The 27188-nt window shown below is 42.9% G+C and overlaps 1 protein-coding gene across 9 annotated transcripts in view; it reads right to left on the bottom strand.

Moving 5' to 3' along the window:
* DLGAP1 (DLG associated protein 1) overlaps positions 1–27188 on the bottom strand; it is a 1131601-nt gene that overhangs the window by 875162 nt on the left and 229251 nt on the right. For 8 of the 9 annotated variants that reach the window (XM_045042033.1, XM_023241780.2, XM_045042037.1 and 5 more), the window contains exon 1: positions 19765–19886. The exons of the other annotated variant lie outside the window; for it this stretch is intronic. The gene's annotated coding sequence lies outside the window, so the exon portion shown is untranslated. Of the gene's footprint in view, positions 1–19764; positions 19887–27188 lie in introns of those variants that run through there. 9 annotated transcript variants of the gene reach the window in all.

Raw genomic sequence — 27188 nt, 5'->3', positions numbered from 1 at the left:
CCTACTCCCCAATACCAACCCTTATTTATACCCCAATACCACCCCATTACTTACCCCCAACATTACTCCATTACTTGCCCCCAAACATTACTCTTTATCCCCCGATACATCCCAGTACTTAGCCCCAACACAAGCCCATTACTTACCCACAATACCACCCCATTTTGATTGTGGTTACCCCAAAACCATCCCATTACTTAACCCCAACACCACCACATTACTCACCCCAAACACCACTCCATTACTTACCCCCAACACCAACCCCATTGCCCTTATTCTCCCATTTTCCCTTCATCACATTTATCAGTCTCCCTATCCCAAAATATATCCCACGGTCCCCTCCCCGCCCCCCCCCAAAAAATAGAGCTCATCTTCAACTTCTGTTGTTACACTTACTACCAACATAGTTTACGTAAAACATACTCAAGCTTCCTCCGCAGGCTTCTTCATGTTTCAAAATTTAACTGCTGGATCCCTAGCCTGCTCATCATTATAATCATATGATTTGTAAAGTATTTGACTTCAGTGTGTATTTCGTATGTCACTGAAACCTCTGTGGAACACCAGGCTCATCTGAAATTATAGTGCACAGAATATTAGCATTTTAGCACACCAAATACTAGTCCCTATCAGTTGACACAAGGGCAAAGAGACCTTGAGAGAGGTACATGCTCACTGCTGTTGGCAAGGTAATGGTAGGAAGAGAAGGAGCTTCCTGTGAATTGCCTTACAAGGCTCAGGAAAGACTATTGTACTTCCTTCCCAACTCTGATGTTCCTTTGCATCACTGATCCCCATCTCTGAGAAACCCTCCCTCCCTAAGACTCACCTGCGGAATTGGTGACCCTGTTCAGTCCTGCCCCAGCATCATGTAACATCCCATCACCCTATTAACCTCAGTGAATTGAATCCTACTCTTTCCTTCCTTCCCATTAGCTGGTGAGTTCATTGAAATAGGGATGATGCTATTTCTGATGATGATTTCCAAACACTTACTAGAAGTTGACATAGTTGTAGGATTCAGACTTAAAACCACAACTTTAAACTCAACTTCTTCCACTAATAATGACTTGAACTTCATGTTCAAATATGTCCTGTTATTATAAGCAAGAAATGTAAACTATTGAGAATTTGGTACCTCCTATTCACTCTCTGGAAAAACGTTTCTTAAGAACCAATATTTGACAGATCTTTATTAAGAAACTCTAGGCTAGGCTGCTGAGAAAGAGAATAATGGGGGCAGGTTGAAGCCTTTTTCAAATGGTGGTCCAGAATGGCATTAATGGGGGCACCTGAATGGCTTAGTTGATGAAGCGTCTGACTCTGGCTCAGGTCATGATCTCCTGATTCATGAATTCAACCCCCACATCAGGCTTGTTTCTGTCATAGCAAAGCCCACTTCAGATCCTCTGTCCCTCTCTCTCTGCCCCTACCCCACTTGTGCTCGCTCAAAAATAAACATTAAAAAAAAAATGGCATCAATGAGGGGAAAAAAAAGCAGTCACGTGAAAAGGAGTCAAAATTCCAGGCGGATGGAACAAAATACCTTAGCAAATAGGTGTTGCTTTTACACTTTTACCTGAACATATGTGACTGTCTGATGTGAACGTCTCCATTTCAATTATAGAATTTCTAATAAAATGTTCTGACTTCTGTATACTCCATACATGCGTATGCAAATTAAGTTTAAGAACATGTCTAATAAGAATGGAATTCGAATTTCAGTGTAGGACCCCTGTAGATTAAAACGTAGCCAAGCCTTTGGCCATTTATTTTCTGTCTTCAACAAATTAATGCATTACTATTAGTACATTACATTTACTAGTACCTGTCTAGAACTTTCACTAAGTTTATGTGCTCTGTCAGTCAGGACATTCAAATGCATCTGGGGTCAGAAGTGTAAATTCTCAACAAAAAAAGTATTAGAGATGATCTATATAGAAACACGGGAAGAAAGATTTAAGGTATTTCATTTGTAAAATGCTTCATAAAAGGCATTCAGTTTTACATGTACCTTTCTTCATTTCAGCTTGTTATCTGCTGGCAGATACACAGATATACTTTATCTGAGGTAGAGATACTTAGACATTCTCATACAGTCAACTTGCCAATTTCTTAGAAAATTAGAGTGGAAAAAAAAACACTCAAGGAGCATTCCACTGCTTTATAAGTCAGTCGAATCACCTTGTTCTGGAGTTAAGGATATAACAATGCTGACTTACCAATGTGTGCTTAAACAGTCGGACGTTTTTTAATTCCATCTGGCTGGATTGCAAAGAACCCTAAGGAGTGAGAAGCAAGAAGTTCTTTCTTTCAGGGCTATCTTAGGAGGATGATCTAACATCTTTGTTTCCCCTTGCCACTGAAGTCCTAATCTGAATCTTGTAACAGACGTGTCAGGTTTAATTGTGTTCTCTAAAATGTGTTCCCTATTGAAGACCTCATGTGTGTTTGTGCTTTGTCTTTGAGGAATGTTCTCATTTGTCCTTTCAAGTAGATTACTCAATGGGAAACAGCTCAAGTTTCTCGTGCAGCCAACAGACCCTTTCCTGGAAAGAAGGGACTGATTTTCTTCAGAGCGAGCAGATGGTCACCCCCCTAGAAGGTCCCACTGAGATTCACCTCTGTCACGCAAAATTTCTCTGACAAGTAGGGAGAAAACAGGTAGAAAGCAAATGTCAAGCCAGACACAGCCTATTTATGCACTCGGTTCTTGACGTCATCAAAACCCTGCATCCTCAAAGAACCCACTGAAGCCGGTACTAGTGAAACTCAAGAGAAAACTCAGAAAAAATAAAAACAAAAAAGGACCCACTGAGATTCTTTACTATGGCGGACATTATAGAACAAAAGTAGTTTTGCCTTCCAACTAGAAGGTCGTGATTTCAACAGAAGTAATTCTATTTCTTGTGTGTTCTCCAAGTATGAGATCTATGGAAACAGGAGGAAGACATTAAAGAAAAATAAGCAAAGCGTCCCTTTAAGAAATTTCCAAGTAACTACTGCTTTCTTGGGTCAGCTAGGCTGTAAAGGCAATTGATTTAAAACTAGAGGAGGTTATAACTTGCAGGCAACCGGACTCACACTTCTGAGAGTTAGGAGTTTCACAACATTACAGCTTATTTGATTCCCATTTCACTCTACATCTCTTGGAGGGAGGGCAGCCAAGTGCCAGGCACTGGGTTAGGCACCAGGGGAGTACAGAACCTAGCGCTAACAGACCTCAGTTCAATGATCAGCTCTAGCCATGGAAGCTCTGTGGTCTAAGAATATATTCCATAAAGCATATCACTTTCTACAGGGGGCTGGCATAACGTGCTTCGCGTGCAGCAAGGCTTCAGTAAGATATACAATCACCATTATTATGCTAGAAGTATTGTTGCAGGAAGATACGTTATGAGAAACATGCTTTATGTTATAATTCATAGTATGGTGGGAGATTAAAAACCACAACTAGTTATGACGCGCTATGGTAGATACCATTTCTGAGGAGCATAGAGACAGCTGTTAAAACAGAGAAGGGAAAATGACACAGCAGTGAAAATAATCCCACACCTTGCCTGGAGGCTTGTCAAATCCTCACATTTCTTTTTTTTTTTTTTTTAATTTTTTTTTCAACGTTTATTTATTTTTGGGACAGAGAGAGACAAAGCATGAACGGGGGAGGGGCAGAGAGAGAGGGAGACACAGAATCAGAAACAGGCTCCAGGCTCTGAGCCATCAGCCCAGAGCCTGACGCGGGGCTCGAACTCACGGACTGAGAGATCATGACCTGGCTGAAGTCGGATGCTTAACCGACTGCGCCACCCAGGCACCCCCAAATCCTCACATTTCAAGTGAAGGTCTGAGTTCAAAACAAACAGACAAAGAAAAACCAACAATAAACAACCAACCAAAAAAACACCTCATTTCCTTCTCTACCAGAAATCTATCAGAGAACAGTCCTTCAATAATCCCTTTCCACTGATCCTTTTTTTAAAGCTGTTAATCGTCCCAATACTGTCAAAGAAGTATTCATTATGCTTATTGTTTATAGTCTGTTTCCTCCCTCTTGATTGTAAATTCCTCAAGGGCATGTCTCTTTTGTCCTTGTTGTTCAAGACTGAATTCAAAGCACCTAGAATAATGCCTGGCATATACTAAGTTTTCAATAAATTGTTGTTGGTTAAATGAGTGAATGAACGAATTGGTAATTCCCACCATCCCATAGTGGGCATCTTCAGGATCTGAAATGCAAAGAAAAAAAATCTAACAAAAATCACCTAAGTACAAAGAAATACAGTTCTACCTATCACTCTTAACCCACTGACATCTGACTTATCAGTAACATATATTTCTTGCTCTATAGTAGAGTTTTCTTCCTCATTCAAACTTAAGTAGAGAAGTAGCTTATGTAAACATAGACGTTTAACAATTATGAGCGTCAATGAGTAAGAACTTTAGGTTCCGTCATCCCCTCGATGGATTCTGGTCCTGGATCAATGGAAACCATAGCTCTGTGAGTATGGCTGGAGTATCATCCAGTATCTGACAAGCAGCAGAAGCGGGGAGCCCCTAACTCCACGGTAGGAGTAATATGTATTCCCAGTCCAAATGTACAATTCCTGTTTTTCATAAAGTCCTGACTTTTAGATAGATATGGTATTCATTAGAGTAATACTGTTTGTAGAAAATGCGTTAAAAATACTCTAGAAATTTAATCTTAGAAACCAGCCACCGCCATATAGCACAATTTCTATGGGATAATCCTGTTTGATGTCCACAAAGATTCATCTTATAAGCACATCTTTAGAACACGCCTTATCTGTCAATTAGTATTGCCAACATTTAAACTGCATTTAATGTGACTTTATCATCTCTCTAGGGAGCATCTCAAGACACTTTCTGTGTGCCAGCATTTCTACTCAAAAGGAATTCCTGAAAGAATTCCTTGAGAAAAAGTATTTTCCTTGAGAAAAAGTGTTTTGCATGATGTTCTATGGGGTTTTAAACCTAAATCACAAGATAAGAAATATTGCGTTATCGTAATGGATTAAAACATTTTTTTTTCAACGTTTATTTATTTTTGGGACAGAGAGAGACAGAGCATGAACGGGGGAGGGGCAGAGAGAGAGGGAGACACAGAATCGGAAACAGGCTCCAGGCTCCGAGCCATCAGCCCAGAGCCTGACGCGGGGCTCGAACTCACGGACCGCGAGATCGTGACCTGGCTGAAGTCGGACTCTTAACCGACTGCGCCACCCAGGCGCCCCAAACAAACTGGATTAAAACATTTTTAAACCCAAATAATGTAGATACAACTGCCCAGAAACATGTCCTTTAATGAAACAAACAAACAAACAAACAAACAAACAGAATTCTTCCACCTGATCAATTATTGAAGTTCTCATTCTGATTTCTACCGGTTTTCATCCACTGAGCCCTCTCCAGGAGAAACTGTGGGCTGACTGAACACACACTGACAGGGAGGCAGAAGATACACCCCACGGAGCAGGGAAGGTGGACGCAATCCGAACACATGTGCGCCCCACCTGCCAATGTACAACTACTCAGGGCTCACCATGACCTCACGGAGATGCTCCTCTGTAAGGAGCCAGCAAAGCTTCCTTTTTCTGGGTTAGCCTTTGGATTTTTTCCCTGTCCTACAGTCAGTACGTACTTTGGTCAGAGTAAATTAAAATTCACATTTTGGATGTTGCTTGAAATGCACTGAACTGTTTCACAACTGAATTGTCACACACTTCCTTTGCCTTGGGAAGAAGGATGTCATTTTGATGTTTTTTTGTCATTTCCTCGCAGCATCAGACAAGGCTGGGCTGTCGGGGCTGGGGGCTTCTTTCCCTATAGATATTTATTTAGCATATGGAGCATACAAGGCAACACTGAAAGTTGTATCCTATAAGTGACTTGTCTGTCACCGGTGACAGACAATAAAGGACTATGAAATAAGTTCTAGGAATTTTCTACAAGAGAAGAACTATTTCATGAGCACACAAGTTTTTTGTTTGTTTGTTTGTTTGTTTTTTAATTCTTGGTGCTACTTTGACATAAAAAGGTTGGTTGGCAGTAGCTCTTGCAGATAAAATATATCATTAATAACAACATTTATTAAGTGCTCACCATGAGCCCACCATTGAGCCAGATACTTTGCATAGGTTGGCTCATTTACTCCTTTCAAAAATTCCAAAATGTAAATGTAATTATCCTCATTTCTCAGATGAGAAAACTGGGCTCAGAAAAATTAACTAACTTGCCCAAAGTCGTCTAGCTAGTTAGATGACTCAGGATAGTAGAATCAGGACGGGAGTTGGGGGAACACCCCTATCTGGAACACAGAAACAGCGGCTAACATCCTGAGTCTACTGATCACCTTCCAGCAGTAATTCCCTAGTCACCACCTCAAATTTTGTTATTTCCTAAAACTCAGTTTTGTTTTGTTTTTTTAATGTTTATTTTTGAGAGAGAGAGAGAGAGAGAGAGAGAGAGAGAGAGAGAGCGCGCATGCACAATTCGGGGAGGGGCAGAGAGAGAGGGAGACACAGAATCCAAAGCAGGCTCGGGGCTCTGAACTGTCGGCACAGAGCCCGACGTGGGGCTTGAACCCATGAACCATGAGATCATGACCTGAGCTGAAGTCAGACGCTTAACCCACTGAGCCACCCAGGCAACACCCCCCCCCCAAAAAAACCCTCAGTTTTAATGTTTTCCTAGTTGCCAGTGGGACATGTCCAATATTTGTCTCAAAAATCAACACAAACAGGGGCACGTAGGTGGCTCAGTTGGTTGAGCATTTGACTCTTGATTTTGGCTCAGCTCATGATTCTGGAGTTGTGGGATCAAGCCCCCCTCATGCTTATCATGCTCCGTCCCTCTCTCCTGCTCACAAGCTCTCTAACTCCAAAAAACAAAAACGAAAACAAACAACAACAACAAAAATCATACACACATACACACATGCACACACACACACAAAATAGAGCTCAGTTCACTAAGAATGAGCTTCTTATCCCAAATCCTTATTATGTTCCAGCAATTCACTAATCCCAGTGTCCTCACACTCTAAATTTCCACTCAGCTGATGTCATCTCCACAAGCTGATTACCAATCTTCAAGAAAGCAACCATGACCCGTTGAAAACCCACTCTTCTGGCTCTTGTTCTTAGGCGTTAGAGAGATACGAAGCTACCTAAGCAAACACATCCCTTAAAGGAGCTTAAAATCTAGGAGTATTCACACAAAAGGTTTAGAATGTAAACAGTAAATGATCCGGAAAAATGCAACTCGAATTCAGAAAACGGTTTATCTTGGGCTAGAGTTATAAAATGCTTCATGTGGGGCGCCTGGGTGGCTCAGTCAGTTAGGTACCTGACTCTGCATTTTGGCTCAGGTCATGATCTCACAGTTTGTGGGTTCAAGCCCTAGAACAGGCTCTGCGTTGACAGCATGGGGCCTGCGTGGGATTCTCTGTCTCTCCTAGTATCTCTCTGCCCCTCCCCCCTCGGAAAATAAATACTTCCAAATAAAATAAAATAAATAAAATAAAATAAAATAAATGATAAAATAAAATAATACAACGTTTCATGTGAGAGGTGAGATTTGACCAGCCTTCCGGGAGAGAGGGCTTTGAAACAACCATCTTAAAAGAAATCCCTGCCTGTGGTAAAACATTCAAACTATCTAGAAGGACATGAAAGGGGAAAGAATCCTTGACTTTCCTTGTCCTAGCCCTAGGAGAATCTGTCAAGTAGACAGAATTCAAAATACACGAAAAGAAATAAAGAGGAGAGAATGGCCAGAAAGGCACAGTCATGACAAGTAGGGGTGGCTATGGCAGAAAGGAGGTTCCATGTAAGGGGCTGGTTAAGAAACAGAGCTAAGCAACGAAGCGAGCCCGCTGTGTCTCTGGCATTCATCCCGCCCACGTGTCTGACAGCCAACTGTGGTCCTGGTTTGTGCTCAGATCTACGGGAGGCTGGCAAGTGCAAAGGGACGTGACTGCCGTCCTCGTGGTCTCAAGGACAAAGTCTGAGGAGCCTCACAAAGACTTTGACTGTTCTTTGAAAAGTCAGCCCGGATCCAGGTGTAATCAGAAGGAGACCCTGCAGACAAGAAGTGCCATTAGGAGACCTCTGTGTATCCCATGCATAAAATGATGAAGCCCTAAAGTCAAGCAGCATCCGCAGAATTCACACAACACAACTACTCCAAACTTTCGTTTCATCAGGAAGAAATTAAGACCAAAAGAAGTCGTATGTCTTGCCCAAATTTGTAACATAATAAAAGGCTTTATAAAATGACCACTGAGGGGCGCCGGGGTGGCTCAGTTGGTTGAGCCTCCGACTTCGGTTCAGGTCATGATCTCACTGTTCGTGAGTTCGAGCCCCACGACGGGCTCTGTGCTGACAGCTCAGAGCCTGGAGCCTGCTTCAGATCCTCTGTCCCTCTCTCTCTTCTCCTCCCCAGTTTGCTCTCTCTCTCTCTCAAAAAATAAATAAAAAAATCTTTAAAAAACATAAAATAAAAAAAATAAAATGACCATTGATAAGAAAGTCTTAAAGAACTAAACGAGAAAATAAAACTTTAACAGTTTATAAGATATGAAAGGATGATGCCTTTATCACTTCAGAATTGGAAAAGATTTCTTAAACAAGATATCTTATCTATACCATAAACAATAAAAAATGCATCGATTTTAAATTTTAAAAAGATTTTTTTGGGCGCCTGGGTGGCTCAGTTGGTTAAGCATCCAACTCTTGATTTCAGCTCAGGTCATGATCTCATGGTTTGTGAGATTGAGCCCCTCGTCGGGCTCCATGCTGACAGCATAGAGCCTGCTTGGGATTCTCCCCCTCTCTCTCTGTCCCTCTCTCTCTCTCAAAATAAATATATTTTTTTAACATTTATTTATTTTTGAGAGCCAGAGCATGAGCAAGGGAGGTGCAGAATGAGAGAGGGACACAGAATCTGCAGCAGGCTCCAGGCTCTGAGCTGTCAGCAAAGAACCCGAAGCAGGGCTCGAACTCACAAACTGCGAGACCATGACCTGAACCGAAGTCAGACGCTTAACTCGCTGAGCCACTCAGGTGCCCCGACTTTCAAAATGAATAAATAATTTTTTTAATAAAAAGTAAATAAATAATTAAAAGATGATTTTCAATGGCCAACAGACAGATGATAAGATGCTCACCCTGACTTATTTGGGAAATGCAAATCAAAACCGCACTGAAATATCGCCTCCCACCTGTCAGAACGCTAAAATCAAGAAGATAAGAAACAACAAGTGTTGGCAAGAATGTGGATAAAAAGGAACCCCCAGGCACTGTTGGTGGGAATGCGAACTGGTGCAGCTTCCGTGAAAAACAGTATGGAGAGTCCTTTAAAGATCAAAAATAGGATTACCATATGATCCAGCAATTGCACTGCTGGGTACTTATCCCAAAGAATACAAAAACACTAATTTGAAAGGCAATATGCACCCCTATGTTTACTGCAGCATTATTTACAATAGCCAAGGTATGGAAGCAAGCCAAGCGTCCATCCATAGATAATGGATAAAGATGTGGCATATACACACAGTGAAATACTAGCCATAAAAAAAAAAAAAGAGTGAAACATTGTCATTTGCAACAACATGGACGGATCTAGAGGGTATAACGTTAAGTGAAGTAAGCCAGTCAGAGAAAGACAAATACCATATGGTTTCACTCATATGTGGAATTTAAGAAACAGAACAAAGGAAAAGAGACCAAAAAATCAGACTCCTAAATATGGAGAAATGGTGATGCCAAAGGAGAGAGAGGAGGAGGGTGGATGAAATAGGTGAAGGGCACTTAGAGTACACTTATCATGGTGAGGACTGAGTAATGTATAGAATTGTTGAATCGCTATGTCGCACATGTTAAATTAATAGAACATGGTTAGTTACACTGGAATTTAACGTAAAATAAAATAATCTTTTCGTCCAAAGACATCATAAAAATGAAAAGACAAGCCACCAGTGGGGAGAAGATTGCTGAAATGCCGATAACAGAAAAACTCTGGTATTCAGAATATATAAATGACTCTTACAAATCAATAACCTCTTTTTTAAAGCTGTGGGAGAATGGACAGCATGTATGAATAAGCATTCCAAAGAGACCTGAATGGTAATCAACAGAGGAAAGAAACAGTCAACATTACTAACAGTCGGTCAGGAAGCAACACGTTTAAACTACAAGGAGCCATCATTTCACATTCATGATCCTGGCAAAAAATAAAATGGATCACCAAGTACTGGCAAAGATATGAGGGAAAGGGGGCTCTTCTAGATTGCCGATGGGAGTACAAAGAGTTAAATACTTTTTTGGTAATTTGGCATTATCCACTAAAGGTGAGGGCACAAATCCCACCCTTCCATAATTCCACTCCTAAGGAGATATGCTAAGGATAGTCTCCTTTGTTAGCACAAGACATGTATATATATGAATGTTCACGGCAGCCTTGTTGGAAAATACCCTGACTGCCCACTGACAGAAGACTGATACATTAAACATGATATATTATGCAATGGAATACCACACTGCAGTAGAAATGACTAAATAGGATCTACGTATATCCACAAAACACTAATCCATTAAAGTAAGGTGAAAAAGACTACAGAGCAATTTACTATTTATATAGTTTACAAACAGCAAAGTGAGACTATATTGCTTAAGTACACACATACATAGCAAAGCATAAGGAAATGCATGCGAATGATAAACACAAAAATTCAGTACAGGCATATGCTGTTTTATTGCACTTCACTTATCGCATTTTATTTTTTACAAATTGAAGTCTGTGGCAACCCTGCGTTATGCCAATCTTTGGGCACCATTTTTCCAACGGCATTTGCTCACTTCAGGTCTCTTGTCCCATTTTGGCAATTCTCACCATATTTCAACCATTTCATTATTATTATATTTGTTATGGTGATCCGTGATCAGTGATCTCTGCCATCACTTTGTCATTGTTCCGGGGCACCATGAACCATACACATACAAGATGATGAACTTAATCCATCAACATCGTGTGTTCTGATTCCTCCACCGACCAGCCAATCCCTGTCTCTCTCCTTGGGCTTTCCTATTCCCTGAGACACAATAATATTGAAATTAGGAAAGTTAACAACCTTACAACGACCTCTAAGCTTTCAAGCGAAAGGAGGCAGTCAATCAATGTGGCAAACTTCATTGTCTTCTTTTTAAAAACAATATTTTTAATGTTAACTTATTTTTGAGGGAGAGAGAGCGAGCGAGCGGGGTAGGGGCAGAGACAGAAGGAGACAGAGGATCTGAAGCAGGCTCTGAGCTGATAGCACAGAGCTGGATGCGGGGCTTGAACCCATGAACTGTGGGACCCTGACCTGAGCCAAAGTCAGACGCTCAACCTGAGCCACCCAGGCCCCCTCATCACTGTCTTCTTTTAAGAAATTGCCACAGCCACCCCAACCTTCCTGATGAGTCATCAGCCACAACATCAAAGCAAAACCCTTCACCAGCAAAAACGTTACAACTTGCTGGACGCTCAGAATATAGTTAGTATTTTTTTACTAATAAAGTATTTTTTTTATTTAGGTACGCATATATATGTCTATTTTAGAAATAATTCTATGGCACACTTCATAGACTACAGCATAGTGTAAACATAATTTAATGCAATGGGAAACCAAAAAATTCATTTGGCTCGCTTTATTGTGATACCTTATTGTGGTCATCTGGAATCGAACTTGCAGTATCTCGGAGGTATGCCTCTATAGAGAGTACCATTGAGGGGAGAGATGCCTAGAGAAAGAGTACTCTGGGAGTATTAACAGTATGTGTAATGACTTGTTTCACCATCTGGAGGGGGGTGAATACATAGGTGTTTATTTTAATATTTAATTTTTTGGTGTTACTAAAATATTTCACAATAATCTGTAATTAACAACAAAGAATTGAACGCAGTTTGCAACACAGGTATAGGGTAAAAGAGAAATGAGTCAAATATTACTTGAAATTTGTTCCGAAATATTTTTCATGTCTTCTTTTCTCCCATGGTTACTTCCTTAGACCTGGTTCCCTTCATTTATGCCCCAATTAATGCAACAGCCTCCTAAAACTTCTCTCGGTTCTCATCTGGTGGTAGACGGACCTACTTCCATCAGTTTAAGAGGCCAGCCACTTCTCTGTATCACTGCCTCTTCCAAATCCTTCAAGGTTCCTGTCAACTCTAAACATTCTCCGTGCTTCTCAATCAAATTCATCTCCAGGTCTAATTCAAATGCATCAGAGGAGCCAGAGCAGAGAACCATCTCCTTGAACCAGGAATACACCAAGTTGGTTTGCATTTCCATGTCTTTGTAAATGTTTTTGCCTTATCTGAAAAGTCATCCCTTCCATTTAACTCTTACCCATCCAGGAAGACGGATCCAAGGATCCTGTCCTTTGTTGAGCTTTGTCATTCCTTAAAAGCCCAGGATAAGTATGACTGGTCTCAGACGTTTGAGCCCTTAGTTTGATTTTATAACATGTTCTTACTAATTATTTTCTACATGTTAATCTTATCCTCTGGATTAGATGTTAAGCCACCCAAGGATTTGAACAGTGTCTCCACTTCTGTATTCTGCACGCTAATGAGTACACAGGAGATATTCTCATTTTGTTTGTCTGTTTGCCCATGTGTGGGGGCTATAGCCATGCCAAGATCTACATCGACCATCTACATCCCTTAGGATTCTTATCATCAAAGCAAGATAATTTAAAACATCAATAAAAGAAAAACAGATCTGGAGAAATTATTGCACATCATAGTTTATAGCAACATGAGCCATGTCCGTGTTAAGTCTTACTTTTCCTCATTTAGGGCTGAACAGTGGATCAAGCATCGAAAGCAGGGTGTCACGTGTCAGATTAAGCGTATCCACGAGGGTGGCCCACCTCACCACATCACTCAAGATCTCAGAAGCACAGAGTGGGACGGAATATACTACAAGCCTGGCCAGAAACTAGTATAAAAAAAAAAACATCATGAAACTACTCAGAAGGCTGTGAGTCCACCTAATTTTAAGTGGCAGATTCCAGCATCACCTATGAATGAGAGCCACACCCCACGCAGGTTCTAAGGACATATACAGAAATCAGGCCCAAGCAAGAAAGTCGGTTGTAGCCACTTCTCTTCTTCCTGCTAGATTGGTCTCTCATCCTTGTGGTCTGATTCAGTCTTTCAAAGTCCTTCCATACGCGGCTCCTATACTCACCATTGTCTCTGAGCTTATGGTCTCCTAGAGGTGGACAGGCACACGAACAGACAATGAAATACAAAGCTACGAAATGTGTACCAGATTCCACAGAGACATAGGAGGGAGTGCTCAGTCCTTTGGGGTGGCCAGGGAGAAAAGAAGTAGTGCTACATTTGGAGGGGGGGCACTCAAAACATAGGCAGGTGGGGGGTTAAGCTATTCAGATGCTTATTTCAAGTAAGAAAGGGGAAGAAGGATAGGGGATGGGAGGTTTTGTTTTTGTGTGATTTGTTTGGTTTCTTAATCCCTGTCTTGCTTCAGAACCTCCCTCAGTTTTCCAGCAGACTGCAGTTTCCCTGGTTGGGAAACTAGCACAAACTAACCCAGCACACGTTGGCCACGCTGGGATCAGGCCTGTATCTTCCAGGTGTTATCAGAGTAGAGAATGCAGGATTTAAGATTGCAGGGGGCCTCTAAAAGCCGCATGATACTACCCTCAGGGTTCTGGTCCTTACACAGTTAGAGTACAGATCTGCATCCCCTCATGGGTTTATTAATTCACTCACTTCGCTGCTGTTTACTGACCACTTACTGAGGGCCAGCGGCTGTGCGGGGCCCTGCTGACATTTGGTGAGATGCTGTGTTTAGTCCTTGATCCCATGGAATGCACAGTTCAGTGGGGAAGACAGTTGACGGGATAATCATAGAAGTCAAAGCATCGTTATTTACTGGAAAAGGACCGCGAAAAGAAGAAAAGTATAAAGCAGTAAAGCTGTGTTCAACTGGAGAGCCTCACGGATTAAATTAAATTTTCAGCTGAGGTCTAGGAAAGAGGAAATAATGTAAGAAACAGTGTGCCAGGGAGAGTGGGGAAAGGACATCTTGTGCTGCTTCACAGGAGCTATAGAACCAAGCGATTCTCTAAATTGCCTAGGCAGGTCACGATCTCGCGGTCCGGGAGTTCGAGCCCCGCGTCAGGCTCTGGGCTGATGGCTCGGAGCCTGGAGCCTGTTTCCGATTCTGTGTCTCCCTCTCTCTCTGCCCCTCCCCCGTTCATGCTCTGTCTCTCTCTGTCCCAAAAATAAAATAAAAAACGTTGAAAAAAAAAATTTTAAATTGCCTAGGCAAGGGCTCACACAATCAACTTCTAAATATGTTACTGCTTCAAGGTCCGGTCCCTCCCCACCCCTACCCCACTCCCACCTCCCCACCCCTTGGGCTCTAACGGAAAAGAATATCCCTGTTTGAAAGACTGAAAGGTTATTCTGCTTCTGGGTTAATGTCTGGGAAGGGAGCTTCCAAGGGAGTGACGACGCATTGCCTTTTTACTAGAGTAGTATGATGAATCATATCATGGAAGAGTTGTTTGCAAAGTCTGAGACAAGATCAAAATGCCATTTGCCTCTGAAACTGCAGCGTGTGTTTTGTAAAGAAATCTCAGTGATATCTAGCAGGGAGATTTCTCGTCCAGAAATAGACTTCCCTCCGAGTTTCCACTGAAATTGAAACTGAGGGAGAAAGGGTCTCCAGGGGAAGGGTGTAATCTTGAGGTCAGAGCAAAGATTAATGCCAGTCCTCCCATCATATACTAATAAACGGTCTCCAGGAGTAGAATGAAAAGGGAAGTTACTCTAGCAGATGTTTTCAAATTAGCCAAAACCGTGTCACAGAGCAAAGCGGCAGAGCTGGAAACATGCCCAGAGAGAGAGAGAGAGACCTCCCCACAAGCTGCCTGAGGGAGCCATTTAAATGTCTCTGAGCCCTCCCGGTGCAGACTGGGAGGGTGCGGACTGGGACACACAAGCTGGGGAGGGAACCGGCCCTAACGGGAACCCTCATTTCCTAATTGCTTATCCAGGGCTTCGATAAGCCCCTGCTCTGATGAATACTAAGAAAATCTGGCAGGGTTGGGCAGTTCACACACCGCCAAACTACGCTCTCCGTGGCTTGCTTTTGTGTCACTGCTTGCACACCCGACAAAAACATGTGGACAGAGGATCTAGAAATTGTCAGTGACATCGGGTGAGCAAACTCTGATAAGAGAATATAAACATGAACAGTTTCGTTGTGAGCCAAGATGCACAGCAGATCCAGAAGCCTGATCCCTCATCACAACAACCCCAAGGGGGGCAATCACATCCCAGTTTCGCTGGTTCTCATCTACCCAAGAAAAGGTCCAAGAATCTGGGCCAGAAATCTACGGCTGGTTGGCCAGAGGGCCTCCTGTGCATGAGCTGGTCTTCCGAAGTGGGATAGCACTTCTTACCGGCAAATCATGAACTCCTACGGGAAGGCGAAAACAATAAACACCAACGTTTAACTCCATAAAGGAAGAGAATAACTCTAGTTTCTCACCGGTACACCAGCTGTCTGGCCCCTGCCATTCACTAGAACGAAGAATATAAAATTGATGGGTCAACACAACTCATATGCAATACCAACCTCGTGTGTGTGTGCGTGTGTGTGTGTAGTAAATGTACATAAACGCTCGAATGCTTTATGTATTAATGGTATATTATACACGTTTTTAATATTTACTTTTCTATTAAAATTTTTTTTTGCATAAAACAAATATGTGTTAGAAGAAAAGGAACTGATACCTGGTACGTCAGGCAGTGAGTTATCAGCAGATGTTTAATAAACGAAAGCAAAGGACTGTGGTAGAAGAAGGAACGTCTCTCTAATTCCTGAAAGACCACACATCTGTGAAAGCCAGGCCCATTGGGCAGTAACAGGAACCAGGCTACAAATTCCCCATGATTTCAAAAGGAGGTAGGGAGGGGCACCTGGGTAGCTCAGTCGCCTCCAACTTCGGTTCAGGTCATGATCTCATGGCTCCTGAGTTCGAGCCCCACATCGGGCTCTGTGCTGACAGCTTAGAGCCTGGAGCCAGCTTCAGATTCTGTGTCTCCCTCTCTCTCTACCCCTACCCCGCTCTGTCTGTCTGTCTCTCTCTCAAAATAAATAAATAAATAAATAAATAAATAAATAAATAAATAAATAAATAAATAACATAAAAAAATAAAAATAAAAAGGAGGCAGGGAGAAAGTTAAGGGTGGGGGGAATGGGCAGTGAAATGATCCCTTTCTTTGAAAATGGAGAATTACAAGCTCTTAGGATCCTCTGGAAATAAAAGACAGCACAAGACATGGAGTGTTTTTGAAACCCCAAGCATCTCAGCAGCATAAAAATGTTTAGAATGCTAGAAAAAGGGCCTTCTTGTGATTGTGTTTCTGTCTTTTGTGACTGCGCTTCCTTAAAATGAAAAACACATTAAGCGAACAACATACAACATACGTAAGGCATAGATAGTAAATATGAGAGGTAGGGGTGGGGCGTGTTCAGATTTCTCAAAAGTCTGGGTAGCCTTTCAGCTTTCCTTGGTGCTGCTCCTTTAGCAGGGGGGAAATAATTACCAAGGAAAAAGAGAAAAGAAACAAAAGAACTTACAACAGCATTGTTTCCTTAAATTAGGCAAAGAGAGGCAAGTGTGGTTTCTATAGAGATGAACTCTTCATAAAAATCCTCCTAAGGAAGATGAATGCTTCCTAAGGAAAACTTCTGCGGGGAACAGAGTTGGTCTGATAAAGGGTGGAGCTAATTGTGGGAATAATCAAGAAGACACGATCATGGGAGTTGGCGTCTATCATACAAACTTCACTATAAAAAGACTCATTTGGATAGCATGTGATTATTCTTTCTCAATTCAAAATATTATATGAAATCGAAATCAGAATGTTGATTTTTTTTTTGTTTCCAGAAGTTGCTATACAAAGAATATGGCCCTTGCCTCAATTAAGTTGTAGCTGAAACTATTATCATGTTACATATCTCTACATGAGTCATTAGTATGAACTCAGCTTCCCTCCTCCTAGTTTTAATTTTATATTTAAAAAAATAATGAATCTAGTTGGCTATATGGAATGAAGGCACACATGTCTAACAGAGTTAAATCAAAATACATGCAACCCATCTTTCCAAGTTTGATTCAAAGGACATTTAAGCTTAGAAGGATTTAGAAAGTAGAACACCGCTTAGTTTTAGGCTATTTCTCTATATGGGGTATGCAATATTTTGAGAAGAAGGTCTTGCTTTCCATAATTACTGACATGTTTCGTCAAGGCTTTAGTCCTGGCAGAATAAAATTTATTTTGGAGGAGAAATTAAAGAAAATTCCCCATAGGGAAAACTCATGTATTTGTTATCTCTCAAAAGCACAACTGCGTATGTGTTATTTGAAGAGTTTTGTCAGAAAATCACTTCACAGCTTTTTAAGGAATCTTTTAACCAGTTCATTGTGCCAACATTTATGTTGCCTATAATATTTGAAATAAGATGCTTCATTTGGGAAACAGAATAGAAACCCTAATGGAAACATACAGAGAAATAGAAAGACAGGTATAATTTTTTCAATGTCCTATATTTGCAAATATGCTCAAGTCTTTTCTCATTCAAGTAGCATTTTCTCTTCAGCGAGTCAGTTTTGTTTTGTTTTGTTTTTCAAAAGTAGTCCTGGGATTTTAGATCTGAAACTTGTAATATTGCAAAGCAGTGTCTTCACCTGCTGCAACTTTAAACTGAAGTGATACATCCAAGGAAATTAATACCACAGCTACTGATATCAGATTCCATGAAATTCTCTATTTCCTCTTTATGCCAGAATATAAATTTTCTGAACTGAGTAATTTTTATGACCTGACCACTTAAATTTCATATATTTTGCATAGATATATGCAACGTGGTTTTATGGCTTTGAATTTCCTTTGTAAACATTCGAGAAAAGAAAACTTTATCCTTTTGACATTATGTAAATTGAGACACTTCTAACATTTCTTGCTTCTATGTCATTTCCGTCCAAGTTGGAATAACGACTATTGCTATAGATGCAAAATTACATTGGCCAATAGAAAGTTGCTTCCTGAAACTGAAATTCTGCTATAAATAACATTCAAAAAGCAGTTAGGTCCTCCCTGGTAAAAATAAATTGGCAAGATGTTTGCACTGGGTCCTAAAATCGCTTTCCTAGCTCTAAACATTCCTCATCCCAGTGCCTGACTACAACTCAGATCGATCCTTCACTTTACAAAGCCATTCATGATTCATGAACACCATAAAAGATAAAGATCTGTTCTTAATTGTTACTTTAATTATATGTCTTTCATCTTTGTAATTCCATAACTTCCCATGTTATGCCAAGGGAAGCAGGAAGCATCGATCTCTCAGGAACCCAAGCCAGGCTCACTGTGTCAGGGGTGTACATAGAGTCCTGCCTGGGTCCATAAAAGAAATAACATCTACCCACCCGCGTCCCTGTCCCGGCCCTCTGGCCACTTCATACCCCCTCCCATCCGCACGCCCCCTCCGGTTTTCAGACAGAAAATTCCGCAGCGCTAGTGGCCCGGAGGAAGGCGAGCCCGGGAGCCGAGAGCGCGAGCCGAGCTCCGGTACAGGCACTCAGTGTCTCGGGGCGCGGGCACCCGAACAGCGGGTCGCCGCTTCCCACGGCTTCCCAGGGGCCACCGGGTGAAGCAGGGACAGCTCGCCTTCCTCGAGGAGCGAGCGCCGCGGCCGGAGTCCTGAATGCAGGGTCTTCATCTCCCAGCGGCCCTCCGAAGGTCCCTCCCGCAGCTGCAGCCGCCCCTCAATGAAAGTGCAATTTGTTATCTCTCCCAGCCCGGAGGAGAAGTCCCGGTTTGGTCTCCGCTCCAACCCCGCTCATTCAATTCACTGAATACCGCGTCTCAAGGTTGGCCACGCGATTCGCCGGGAACTGGCCTCGGCTGCGGGCGGGGGGCGACTCTACAGTGACCTCCCCCTTGAATCCCGTCCTCTGTGTGTGTGTCTCTCTTTCTGTGTCTCGTTCTCCCCCTGCGAGCTTCTGTCTGTCTCTCTTTGTGTCTCTGTTTCTCTGGCTTTCTCTCTTACGCGCGCGCGCGCGCGCGCGCGCGCGCACACACACACACACACACACACACACACACACACGGGAGGAGGCTCTCTCCACAACCAAAGCCAAAATGTCACCTAAAAACCCAAGTGCAACAACTTGCCTGGCAAACGACCCAGGAGCCAGCCGAAAACTCCCCTGCAGTGAGCAGCCCCCTCCTCCCCTGCAAGGCGCACCGGGGGTTGGGGCGGGGGGAGGTGTGAATTTGGCCGGTGGAGATGACGGGAACTAGTGTTCTCCCCTCCCCCTTCCAGGACCCTGTCGCAATTAGAAATCCGTCCCCTCCCCGGGCCCCAAGAGGGAGTAGCCAGGACCACAAGCCCGGAGAGGGGCGCGCTGGCCCCCGGATTCCCGGGGTCCCCAGGGGGTCCGGGAGTGCGCCCCAGGCGGCGGATGGCGAAGGAGAAGCGGGCCAAGGGAGCCCAGCCCATCGTCCCTCCGCGGGCGAGAGGAGCGGCGACCGCGCGGCGGTCAAGATACACCCAGCGCGCTGCGATCGCGGTGGTTGGCGGCGGCCCGGGCTCCGGTTGCTGCCGCCACGCGCGCACGCCCCAGCCCCGCAGCGCAGCCCGGCGTTACCTTGCCGCTGCCCGCAGTCCGGCCCTGGATCCCTGCGTCCGTCCGTCGGTCCCACGAGCCTCGGGGGGAGGACGAAAAAGGGTGTCCCCGCGGCCCGGACAGGGTCTCAGCGAGGTGACGGGAAGCAACGGAGAGAGGAGCAGAGGCGGCTGCGACCGCTCCCGCCGATGCTGCCGCCGACTTCGCCGGGCCGGAGGTGTCGGACAGGCCGTGTCCTCGGGATTGCGGCGCCCGGAGCGCAGCGCTCGCCTCTGGCGCGGAGGCTGAGCGCCGGGACGCGGCGAGCTGGGGCGGCGAGGCTGGGCTGGTCACCCGCCCCTGGGTGCATGTTAATACGGTGGGGAGGAGGAGTCCCGCGCTTCCTCCGCCCAACCACCGGAGCCGGCGGGCGGGCGGCGGCCGCGGCCCGGAGCCAGCCGCTCCCACCCGCCCCAGCTACTACGGCGCGGCCACTCGCCCTGGCCCCAGCCCAGGCACGTGCGCCGAGGCCGCGGGGAGGCGCCCGGCCTCTCCCGGAGCGTGCTCTTGGCCTGCGGCCTCTGCCCGCTCAGCCTTCCGGTGGCGAGTGCACTCACACGCACTCAAACCGGACCGACGGGAAAGCCCCGCGTGCCTGGGACGGAACCGAGAGGCGGCCACCCGTTAGTGGGCGTGCCCCGTCCGTTCCCTGGCGCAGAGTCTCCGGGGAATTGAACCTGCTCCTCTACTCTTGCCAGCCGTTGTCCCTAACCTTGTCTTTTAAAGACAGGGGCTCGGGGGAACTCGTAACAACAGTTCTTTCTCACACGAGATCAACTTGGCGAAGAGAGGGTTTCCTGTCCTCTGCTCTCCATCCTCGGGGTCCCCACTAGAATTTTCGAAGAAGTAATCGCCAGGGAGGAGACAGGGTAGACTCACAAGAACCGACGTTCGAACCCAGTGCCATTACTTTCACTTACTCCTCGGAACCTCAGTTTCCCTTGTCTACACAAAGATGGCTCTTGGGTGCGTGGGTGGGTGTGGCTTAGGTTACACGATATTTATTCCACCGGTTCTCTCGGTTTTAACGAAAAGGAATCCCTTTTCCTCCCGTCCTCCGACCTCAGAAAACTCCCCACTCACTATCCACCCCCATGTGTATTTGGAAGCCAGGCCCATTCACAGAGGCCGAGGACCGGGCGTCTAGTGCTCTGCAAAAACGAAGAATCCACGTGGCTTCAAAGTAAGACTGGAGAGAGTGTGAATAGGTGAACTGAGACGTAGGTCAAAGAGAAAAGGCAATTAAGTATTTATTGAGCTCCTGCTCTACCCACTTAAGTACACTGTTCTGAATAATAGTTAAAATAATCGTGGTTAATCACCGTCTTCCTGTTTTCCTCTACTCAAAAAAAAAAAAAAGGTGTCTTCGTGGACAATGTCCTTTGTTCCATAGCTTCCAGAGAGAATATTATGCCAAAGAGTATATAATCTTCTTTATGTAATTTTACCCATAAAGTTATAGCATAAGATTTAGCATCTGCTTTGTGTGATATCTAATTATAAATATTAATAGCATATCCTTTTTAAGGAAACACTTCTAAAAATGCAGAGAAGTGAAAAACGGTTTCCATAAAAATATGACTCAGATAAATAATCGCTTTTCCGCAATTTCACTGAGTGATTTTCCATTAAAGAAGAAAAAGAAAAAAAACTTTAAACCACTAAAAACTTTAAACCAAGGAAATGGAAGTAAACCCTCAGCAGTGTAGTACCATGATCACCAGTGCTTTAACAAGCCTCTAAAAGATATACCAGCCAGTTCAAGAATGGTTTACAGAGAGGCACCTAATGTTTCAAATAACATTCCATGAAAAGGCAAAGTAAAAAAATAGCCTCCCTAATCTGTAAAAAGCAACTACCTTGCCCTTCCAAACCTGTAAATATGTTTAATCCATAGAATTTTAATGAGGCCATATAAATAAGACTGCCCTAACTCAAATTAGGGGACATTAGTGAATAAAATTACTTGGAGTGGAAAATCAATTTTCTTACAAAATTCATATGGTAGACTTACCCTAGCAATGATAGTATCTATGTAACACTACGATGATGAGGGTTTTCTAACTGTGAGCGACAGAACCCAGTTTGGCTAACTTAAGAGAACGTAATTTTTTGGAAAGACATGGAAACTTCCAGAACTGAAGGGAGGGCTGGAAAGCAGTCTTAGAACCAGGCAGGATTTACGGCAATACTGGAGGCCTAGGAGGCCTGAAAGATAGAAGTGCTTTGGTTTTGTGCTACATGGTCAACGTGGATAAATGCCAACTGTTTCTTCTGACCTCATATTACTGGATCAAGCGTCAAGTCACAGGGGAGAGCATTTGACGGGCCAAACTTCAGTCAGGCAGTAACTCCCTGGCTGTGCCAGCATAGGGAGAGAAACCATTTGATTCTTCGACTTCCAGAATGGAAGGCAGGTACCTGGATGTATCACCTTTCCATAATGATCCGTGACTGGCAAGTGTAAAACACGTTCAGGGAGCTGTTAAGAAGAATTTGATACCAAGGTGAAAGAGAAAAAGAACAATGCCTATTATATTGGCTGGCTATGAAATTCACATAATTCCTAGAATTATTTAGAAACAGTGATATTGTGCAAGTAAAACTGATAGCGCTTATTCTGAGGTTATTGTACTAGCTTCTTTTTAGTTATTTAAATATATGTATGGCCAGTTACTTTATTTGTATTCATAGTGCCTGTACGTACTACCGCAGTTCAGGGCTAGCAACTGTGTTCGTTTCTAGTCATAGACAGTGTGGTAGCTAGATAGTGACCCCGGGAAGATGTCCACATCCTAATCCCTGGAACGAGTAAACGTTACCTTACATGACAATTTGCAGAGGTGATTAAGTTAAGGGTCTTGAGATGGGGAGTTTATCCTATATTAGCCTGATGGGCCAGATGTAATCACAAGGGCCCTTATGAGAGAAGAACTAGAAAGTCAAAGGCAGAAGAAAAAGATAGGATGAGGGAAGCAGAGGCTGACCCCATGCATTTGGAAGACAGAGGAAGGCCTTCATGAGCATAGGAATACGGAGAGTCTCTAGAAACCAGAAAAGGTAAAGAAATGATTCTCCTTTAGAGCCTCCAGATAGAATGCCAGTCTGCTAACATCTTAATTTTAGCCCAGTTAAATTGATTTCAGACTTCTGATCTCCAGAACTGTAAAATAATAAATGCATGTTGCTTTAAGCCACCAAGGTTCTAGTAATTAGTAAGGGCAGCCATAGGAGACTAATATAGACAGCACCCTCTCCAAACCATTCTGTTGGTAGCAGGAAGCATGTGAGCCCTTACTATAGAAGAAATACAGAAAGGTATAGCTACTTTTGGAGTAGATAACGTAAAGGAGGCTACGTCAGCAATACATTGGTAAGAACAGAAAATCGGAGACCACGGTCAGATAGCGTTACTAGCAGAAGTTTCCATGTTTTGGTCAAATCAAAATGGAGGCATTCGTCCTAGACCACAACACGGTCAAACAAGTAAAATTCCATTAAGGTGAAGTAGAATTGTTAAAGAAGAAAGAACTAGAAGGGAACCTGAATGGTCAGTGTGAAAGCCATACAGGTTTCTTCCGCCTTAATAAAGCATTCCCATTCATTCTCATGGTTTTAAGTGACATTTAAATGGTGATCTCAGATCTGTAGCTTCAGCCTTGACCTCTCAGCTCCGTTTCATGTTTGTGAATCCAAAGACAAAACCACTTGAACCCTCCACTGGTAGCCCAAACTCAACAGGTCCAAAGTAAACTCATCACTTTCTGCCCTTCCTCTCCATTCAAATTTTATTTCTTTTCCTATTATGCCATAGGGGTTCATGACACTGTCACCCACCAAGTCACTAAATGTCAGAAACCTGCAAGTTACGCTGGACCCCCTCACTCACACACCACCTTTCATCCATCACCAAACACTCCTTGCTTCTCTTCCCATCTGAATTTATCTTGAATCCTTCCTATATTTATTTCCATTTCTATTACACATCCCCGTCAGGCTTGGTCATATCACCTCTGGGTTATTATCCTCCTAATTTCTTTTCTCACCTCCCAACTTACCATCTTTCCTGCTCTTCATCGCAATAAAATCGGTCTTCTAAAAATTGAATTCCAACCATGCTACTCCAGTGTAGCTCCTTACGGTATAGCTCCTTACAAAGTTAAGAAAAGTAGCTTCTTATAATAGCATACAAGGCTCTCCATAAACTTGCTTTTGTCTATTTCTTCAGCCTTGACTCCCATGATTTACACATTATGCTTCAGTAAATCGGACTCATTCATGTAACACACTCTGGAATATATTTGTAATTTTCTCATACTGTACTGTCTTGAACACCCTCTCTCTGCTTTGCTTTGGTGGGCTATATCTATTTCTTCTTGAAGCCTTGCATCAGTGTACCTCATGCCTGAATCATTAGGTTGGATGAACTATTGTCGATGCTCATAGCACCTACTACTATGATCTTGGTTTTTGCCACATCATATAAAAAGTTTCAGGTTATCTGCATTGTATTTTTGAGACTGTAGTTATCACTATTTGGATCTCCTCACCTAGCACAATAAATGCCTCTCGATAGAAAATCAATACATATTTGTGGGAGTGAATTAACCTGAATTGCTTTGAGAATGTTTTGTGATGTCAGTATGTATCTTAATATAATTTAGTAGAAGCAGTGATATAATATTACCTGTAGCCAACTTTCAAAGCCCATCGCTCATCAAATTTAAGAAAGTGGAAAACTTTCCTTTTCTTGCTAAACAACAACACAAAATATTGAGGAGAGACATGTGAAGACATCATGTCTATTTTTCTTAATACAATGAAATAAAACAATCTTGTTATTCTCAAATGCTTTTCAATGAACATTTTTGCATTATGTTTACCATTTTTATTAAAGATATAAATGCTGGAATACAACTTACTTATTTTATTTTTTTATTTTTTTTAAAGTTTCTTTTGATTCTTAATTTTGAGAGAGAGACTGAAAGGGGGGCAGGGCAGAGAGAGAGAATCCCGAGCAGGCTCTGTGCCAACAGCATGGAGTCCGAAACTGGGCTTCAACCCATGAGCTGTGAGATCATGACCCGATCCAAAACCAAGAGTCAGACCCTTAGCTGACTGAGTCACCCAGGCACCCCAGAATACAATGTATTTAGCTTGTTCCTTTAACCTTCTATTATACACTGTCATTTTTGTTCACAAATTAATCTGTGTGCACTCTTTTTCTTGTCACCTACGCCTCAAGCACACCCCTGTCACCCATTGCAATATGGTGCAAGCACTGTGCACTGTAATGTGGCTCTGTTCCGATAAATGTGGCCTTGTTTTCCCAACAAAGGACCCTCTGCAGTTCCTTTTCCTTTATCTCTAATTACAATGTTATGCTGTGAATAGCTGACTTTTCAGATTTCCCACTAGAAACTTCCATTACTTTACTGTTGCCTGATTTTCCTTCTAGCTCTCTGCCCCTAAGTTTTCTTACTGTTTCTCCTAAGCTGTGGTTATCATGCCCCGAGAAGGTAGCTGAGGTCATTGGCAAGAGTGAAATCTCTGAAGAGAAATGGCCGTCAGTAAAAGCCCAGAGTATCTCTGTAATACCCACTGGTGAAGGCAGAAAAGCTCAACATTACAGTGGAACGAAACCCAGGAGGGCAGGGCCGTGAAAGCAGAAGTTCCATGGAAACCAAAGGATTAAAGAATTTTAGGAGCTAGGACGGCTTGCTGCTGAGTTTCAAACTAGTGTTTCTACACACATAACATGTCCACCTTCAAGAGATGTATGGATCTCACAAATTCTGTAGATACAAACCAAATGGGCCTTCTTCCATCCAGCGTTAGCACTTTTCCACACAATCTTCCCACTGATGATCCCTTTCACCATGTACCCAGACACCGAAGCCAGAAATATAGAAGGCATTCTGAGATTCTTCCTCCCACCTTATCCACTACATCTAATTAGTCATCAAGTTTTATCAAATTCCTAAAACAATAAGCTATCTATTTCACCACACTGCTTAAAAATTTTTAGTACATTCTCATTGCCTTCAAGATAAAATCTTAAACTTTAAGTAGGGCATGCGAAGCCCTTCATAATCTGATTCTGCATTAAACTGTCAAAATAATTCATTTGGGGGGCGCCTGGGTGGCTCAGTCAGTTAAGCCTCTGACTCTTGATTTCAGCTTCAGCCCTGAGATAGGCTCTGTGCCGACAGTGGGAGCCTGCTTGGGATTCTCTCTCTCTCCCTCTTGCTCTGTTCCTACCCCACTTGTGTTTTCTCTCTCTCAGAATAAATAAATAAATGTAAAAAAATAATAATTCATTTGAGTAGGGTGATTTTCATATCCTGGATTAATTTTTTAAAATAATTTTAACAGGTTGGAAATAACAACTCATAGTTAAAAATAAATATAAATTAATCTTAAAACGATAAATATAAAAAAGAACATATGTTTCTCCATATATACTAGGGGCTGCTGACAGTACGTGATGCTGGGCCAACTATATAGAAGCGTAGTAGTAAAAGGGAGAAAAAGAATTAGAATGCCCTGATCAGCAAAATAAATGAATATATTATTGTATACATTTTGAGAAAAAAAAACCCACAGATTTTTTGGTCTAGAAGTATTATATTTAAAAATTCCTTTTAAAACAATCCCGTTTACAATGGCATCAAAAAGAGTAAATTATTTAGGAATACATTTACCCAAAAAGTGGAAAGATCCATACACTGAAAACTATAAAACTTTGATGAAAAAAACTGAGTGAAAAACAAGGAAAGCTATTCCATGCTCATGGATTGGAAAAGTTAATATTGTTAAAATGTCCATAGTGCTCCAATCAGTCTACATATTCGATATGATGCCTACCAAATATCATTTTTCCCAGAAATAGAAAAAACAATTCTAAAATTCATACGGAAGCACCAAAGACCCTAAATAGCCAAAAACAATCTTGAGAAAGAACAATGCTGGAGGCATCATACTTCCTGATTTCGCACCATATTACAAAGCTACAGTAATCAAAAAGGTATGGTACTGTCCTAAAAACAGACATATGGGCCAGTGGAACAGAATTGAGAGCCCAGAAGTAAACCCACACATTTAATGTAAACTGATCTTTGGCCAAGGTGCTGATAGTGCATAATGAGGAAAGGACAGCCTCTTCAAGGAACAGTGCGAGGAAAACCGGACAGCCACATGGAAACTGTTTCCACGTGAAACTGGACCACCATCACACCACACAAAAAAGTCAATTCAAAAGGGATTAAAGACTTGAGGGGCGCCTGGGTGGCGCAGTCGGTTAAGCGTCCGACTTCAGCCAGGTCACGATCTCGCGGTCCGTGAGTTCGAGCCCCGCGTCGGGCTATGGGCTGATGGCTCAGAGCCTGGAGCCTGTTTCCGATTCT

This window comes from Felis catus, chromosome D3, assembly GCF_018350175.1.
Source record: "Felis catus isolate Fca126 chromosome D3, F.catus_Fca126_mat1.0, whole genome shotgun sequence".
Taxonomy (NCBI): domain Eukaryota; kingdom Metazoa; phylum Chordata; class Mammalia; order Carnivora; family Felidae; genus Felis; species Felis catus.
The sequence above is the reverse complement of the archived record's forward strand: the minus strand, read 5'-3'. Positions and strand labels throughout refer to the sequence as shown.